The 6133-nt window shown below is 47.7% G+C and overlaps 1 long non-coding RNA gene across 1 annotated transcript; it reads left to right on the top strand.

Moving 5' to 3' along the window:
- LOC123457543 lies at positions 1-3844 on the top strand. The gene is made up of 2 exons (XR_006635035.1): positions 1-132; positions 811-3844. It is a non-coding gene; the product is annotated as an uncharacterized LOC123457543 (long non-coding RNA).
- The last annotated feature ends 2289 nt before the right edge of the window (positions 3845-6133 follow it).

Genomic DNA, 6133 nt, shown 5'->3' with positions numbered 1-6133 from the left:
GCCTCAGTCCTTCCCTCGCAGGAGCGCGGCCCCAGCTCCCACGTTCTGGAAGGATCCATGCCCATCCCCAGAAAAGTCTTGCCTCTCGTGGACTCTGCCTCCCTGGACGAGATCTGTCCTTCATGTTTCGAAGTAGGGATCGTTGAGCAACCAAAGGGAGTGGCCACCGAGGGAGGCTGTGACCCGCCCCTAATTGGCTCCTTGGGCAGGGTCAGGGAGGGACTTTTTTTTTGTCGTGTCCGTGGAGGAATCGTCCCGTCGAACAGTTGCCCCGGTGACGTGACCCATGGCTATAAAAGCAAAAGTTGGGTGCCGGTCAGGAGGAGTTAGCGACAGGGAGGGCTGGTGCTTGGGCCCAGTGGTGGGGAGGAAGTGGACAGTTTAGGGCACAGATGTGGGAGATGGCAGGGGTAGATGAAGCCAGAAGGTTGGGGGTGCGAGGAAAGCTAGAAGGGAGACTAGGTTTTGGGGGATTGTCTTAAGGAAGACTTCTAAAGTTCCTCAGGAAGCTACATGGAGAGCAGCAGCCAGCGAGGCCAGGCCATGTCTGCTGGAGTGGTAGCTCACTTCCAGGCACATGGCACTGTTGGGTGGGCCTAGTTGGCTCCAGTGTTCTGACTTGACTGAGTAGGAGGAGGAAGACAGGCGGAGGAGGGAGAAGGTGCAGGAGGACAGTTAGTTGGAGACAAGGTGGGATTTGGGCCCTTGAGGTCCTGGACATGGTCTTGGAAGGCAGGAAGAGAGGGACAGGTGGGCAGGGAGAGTTGACTTTGGACGTGACAATACCAGTGCCCCCCCTTTTTTTTTCAGATAAAGGGGTGTGAACCTGCCTGGGGATGAGGCCTGATCTTGTGCAAAGCGGACTTAGCTTCGTGGGGCTGACAGCTCTGGTCCAGGGTGGTATGTAATGTTAGCTTAGCCTGGTGACTCCCAGGTCTGATGTGAGGCCAGGTCCCAGCGGAAGTGAGGGATGGTCTCAAGTGTGGCTGCTGTGGAGGCAGTGAGCCACCCTCACCTGTTACTGGCTGGTGCGGCCTAATGCTTCTGCCAGGAAGGGGCTGTAGAATGAGAGTCTGGGGCCACATTGACCAACGGCTTTATTTTCCAGATGGCAGTGCCCCTTCCCTGGACTTTTCCCTACGTTCGATGCTAACCTCTTCTGTGATCTCACTCTTCCCCCTTCTCCTCCCTTTTACTCTGAGGTTATCAGTTCACTTAAAACCTTGCCTCTGGTCATCTGGTAAGCCTGGGGAAGTCTGGAGTCAGCAGCTGAAATTCGTGTTTGGTATTACTGGTAGCTGACTCGGAATGGGATGGGGTGGTGGTGTTGCTTTTGCAGAGGGTGGGGGGATCGAGTGTGCACCCCGAGGGTGGGCCCAAAGCAATGGTTCCAGCCAAAGGTCACCCCCAGGCCTCATGGACATGGTTTGTTACTGTAGTGTTCATCATGGCGAGCAGCCGGCACCAGGAGAAATGGAGCCCCTGCCAGTGAGGCGTAGCAGTGCAGGCGGGGAGACCCTGAAGGAGACAGCAGCGGCTTAAATTGATGCCTGCACCTTGAATACCAGAGGCTTAGGAGGAAGCTCTCCATTTGCCATGTGCCGGGGCCTCGCTCAGGAAGCCATGTATTCCGGAGGCCATCATTTAAGTTGTTCAGATGAGCTTTTGGGGGTAGTCCAAAGCCAGGTGCATCTGGATGAATGTTCTGGGAGCACCATCTCCGGATGCGAGGAACGCCAGTTGGCACCCCTTCTTCCTGGGGGGTAGGGGTTTTCAGATGTTGCATCTTCTAAGTTGAGCCTCCAGTCTTTCTAGCTCTGTGCTGCGAACTTTTGCTTCGAGAAGATTTCTTTAAGCTGTAGAACATCTTAAAGTTAATGTCCACGCAGAATGATGCCTTGTAGATGGCGGCTGCAGATGGAGCCCAGTGAACTCACCTCTCCGCCCACCTGCTTACCCATCCTGCCTGTCTGCCTCTGCGTTGGCTGGAAGGATTCTTGATGTGATAAAACTGTTGGGGAAAGCTGTACGGTTTTAAATGTCTGAGGCAGAGGGTGTGTGTTCGTGTGTGTTGGATGAAATGGGATATTAAATTGCAGGGGTGGTGGGGGTTCTTGTGTTAAAGGTCTGGGAAGGGTACTGATTTGAAGATGACAGATCTATTGAGCATTCTGATGGCATCAGAAGGTACCAAAAAGGGAGTAATGGGATGGGGCCAACAGTGGTCCTTCCCCCCCCACCTTTTTTGTCTTTTTTTTTTTTTTTTTTTTTCCCTGTGAGGTGTTTTTATTTTGGTGCAAGGCTTGGAAGGCGGGTGATACACTACTACACTGTAATACTGGTAGCTCCTTTTTTGATACAGTCTGGGTATGTCGCCCAAACTGGGCTCAGGTTCAGCCCTCCTGCCTCAGGCTCTTGAGTGTTGGCATTACAATTGTGCCACTACGCTTGGCTTTCCAATTTTTAAACTTGAATATTAGAGTGCTTTTGGCATTCCAGTAGGTGGCCAGAGGAAGGAATTGTAGGAGGGGCAAGATTCTTAGGTGGATGAAGACTCAAGGGGAGAGGGTTGGTGGCAGGGGAATGCAGCAAAGGGTGGGGGTGGCAGGGAAGGTGGTTGTAAATGTGGGTTGAGGGGGGGCATTCACCAGAGAAATAGGCAGAGCTGAGTGACATTGAGGAAATATATAAAAGTTAACAGTAAACTACTGATGCTAGTTAAATTGCTGCCCAACTGCTTGGAAGCTTTCAGAAATGCTTTGAGCTTTACAAATTAAAGGAAAAAGGCAAAATTGTTTTGCTCTCCTCTTAAGTGGAAAAGACAGGAAACTGGTTATTACTCACATGAAAGATGGTGTCCGCCTCAGGAGGAGATGAGCCATTCATTTCCAGCCTTGGCTGCTTCGCCAGCTGCCAAGTTAGTTTTTCTGAAGCTGGTGATTTCAGGAGCAGGAATTCTGGGAAAAGGCTTGTTAATGTCTACAGTGTGGGCTCTTAAACCGCATGTAAATGTTCACTTAACATGGGATTCATTGCCTCTTCTGGGTTTGTAATTCAAATTTTGTCAGCTGTTTTGTGATTGAAAATTCTGAGCAAAGTGAAATGTGATTTTTCTAAAGATACTTAATAAGCAAGTGGTGCCTTAAAAACATCAGCCTGTATTTCTGTGATTGGTCAGTGAACAGCAGTCTTACTAATCCTTTCGAATCATAGTCATTGTAACAAGGAGAGACAACCTTTTGTGGTTACTATGAAATAACTGTAACATTGATGCATGTACCCTGCTACTTATCATTGTAATTTTACTTTGAGTGTGATCTCTAAAGCTACCAGGAGCAGAGGGAAACTTGATCGAAATTCGCTTGGGAAATAAGAGCAAAACTGGGGAAAAGAGGATACTTGACTAGATGTTAAAATTTCAGTCCTGTTTTTATTTCTGATCTTCATGTGTTGAAGTGGCTAAGTGATACCAGTGGCTTTTTATCATGTCTCTTCCTTTTATATTTCACTTGAAAAATGTTAACCCCTAGTACTCCTCATCCATGGGACTTTGCTCTCTTCTGGGCTCCCTTTTTAAAAAAATGCTTGAAAATATTTTAGTGTGGAACTTTGAAATAGTGACCTCGGTGTAACAGCAATGATTGCCATTGGAACTCTGTGTTAGTCATGCTTGAATAGGGAAATACTTTTCGGGTGTCTTGGGGAATGGAAGCTGTAAAAACAGGCGGTTGAAAGTGCTCATTGCTCTGTAAGGCAAGAATGTTCTGTTACTTTGTGTGTGTAATTGCTAATCATCTTTCTTCCCTCTACAGCACAAATAAAGGTTTGAGTTCTAAACCCCTTAGATTTGTTGTAATGCTATGTTAACGTCTCTTGACCACTCTTCTGCTTTGTTAAGGAAATTGTGTATATCTTTGCGTTTAAGTACTATTATAAGCCATTGAGGCCATTGGTAGGACCCAACCTTCCTTGAGGGAGAATTCAGTGTCCTGAATGTTCGGTACATTGATGGGGATGGGTGTGTGCTGCTCACTGTTGGAAGTTGGTAATGGCTGTGCAAACTGAGTCACAAGCAGAAGAGTACTTTGACCATGATCTGGAACATTCCCTTGTTACATTTCCACATGATACCTGTTTTGTTTGGGGGAAAGGCGGAACATAATGTACATGGATTGTTTTCTATGTTGGGTCTTTGGGAGGCTGCCATGGCTTGATTCACATGTTCAGATGAGTAATTGGGTTCTGCTTCACTTTTCTTGGTATATGACTAAATGGTGTGGGCTTCATTTTGTAAGTGCTCCTTTAAGCAAAGGCTGCGTGGAGGGCGTGGGTGGGTGTACTTGGGAACCAGAGTGCACCATGTATGTAATTGTCTGGGGTATGGTACCCATGGTTCTTGTGGGAGCTGATCGCTACTTGCATTGGGTTATCAATGGTACTGAAAGGTTTGTATAGACAAATTTTGAGCTTAGAATAGAAACACTGCCAGCCTCTGCTAAGACGGGTGCTTGTTGCCAAGGGAGCAGAGAAAGAGGCCTGTGGCTCTGCAGGGCGCTTCTTCCTTGGCAAGGGAAGATCAGTCTTGAACAGACAAGATGGGGACCAAAGTAAAGGAGGGGTTGGGGCATGTGGCCTAGTCTTCCTGGTACTGTGGCCTGTGCTCCCAGTTCCTGTGTTATAATTTTCTGATAGTCCCTGGATAGCCTCACCCTGGTACACTGAGAAGGTGGACTCGAGGCACCCAGGCGCTTTCTGTCTGCACTCCTGGCACTGCCAAGAGCAGGTGCTGCTATGTGTGGCTGGGAGGATTGTCCCCTGTCTTTCACTCTTCCTTGGGCCTCCTATCTGTTTCACCCTTTTGGAGTCACTTCACCTACCTTGTCCTCTTTGTAAAACTTCTTGGTTTTTATGCTTATAAAACTAAATGCCTCTGAGTGGGGTACTCTTTCTCAGCATGGTTGGCAGGCTAAATGGTTTGGTGATGGAAGTGACTGGAATAGGGCAGACAGGCCAATGACTGAAGTCGGTTTTCCTGTTTTTGTTTTGAGATAAGGTCTTGTACTGTAACCCAGGCTGGCCTAAAACTTGTGGCAATCCTGCTGCCTCAGCCTCCCATGTGAGCCACCTTGCCCTGCAAGGACTGTGCTTTGTCCTGTTACCCTGGGGTCAGTGGATGGCCAGAGTGGAAGGTAGGGTTATCACAATTCAGCATCCTCACACCAAGGTGTGAGTTCAGCTTCTGAACTTCAGAGGTAGCTTACCTCCAACTGCAGTTCAGTGTGTGGGCTGATGGTCATGTGTGGGTTAAAAGTAATGAGGCATAAGAATCATCTATGGACCATGACCATTAGAGAGTATAAGGACTTTTGGTTGTTTTGTTTTGTTTTTCGAGGTAGGGTCTCACTTTAGTCCAGGCTGATCTGGAATTCACTGTGTAGTCCCAGGGTGGCCTTGGTGCTGGGGTTAAAGGCATGTGCCACCACACCCAGCTCTGTAAGGAGCTTTAATAGTGGGCAAACCTTTGTATGTCGTCATCTCTGGATGAAGCATTAACCTCTGGCTCTGCATGGTATTCCTAGTGTGACATTGGTATTGAAGAAACACTAAAACAGGCACACAGATATTCAACACCCAAAAATATATGGGTGCAGATTGGGGATGGCAAGGGGAAGATAGCAAATTAAAAGTAAAAAGGTTGTAGAGAGGTGCCCTTCCTCCAGGTAGGGCATCACTCCACCAACTCTCATGGGCTGGTTAGGGTGGCTGCCTGTGCCCCCCACCTCTTCCCCTTTAATTCTTCACTGAGTTTTTATGTGTAAGAAATACTAATGTGGAGTTGGCAAAAAGCACCTTGGGGAAAAAAAAAAGGATTTGTGTTCTTCTGACAAATATTACTGGCATGTCAGCTTCTTTAGATTTGGTCCCCTTGTGCATCAAATATGTATGTGCATTCTTACACAGAAATGTAATTATGCTTAAATATGCTGCAAGTCATGGCAGTCCTATTATGTGGCTGTGTCTACTTAATCTCATTTAGATGGGCACGGTGGTTTCCCATTTGTTTCTCGTAGGGAGCATTGTTTGTAGCTCAAGCTTAGTTACGTGTGCTATTTCTTTGAGATATACGAATACA

The sequence above is a fragment of the Jaculus jaculus genome, chromosome 1, assembly GCF_020740685.1.
Source record: "Jaculus jaculus isolate mJacJac1 chromosome 1, mJacJac1.mat.Y.cur, whole genome shotgun sequence".
Classification (NCBI taxonomy): domain Eukaryota; kingdom Metazoa; phylum Chordata; class Mammalia; order Rodentia; family Dipodidae; genus Jaculus; species Jaculus jaculus.
Note: the sequence above shows the minus strand (reverse complement) of the source record. Positions and strands in the feature narration are given on the sequence as shown.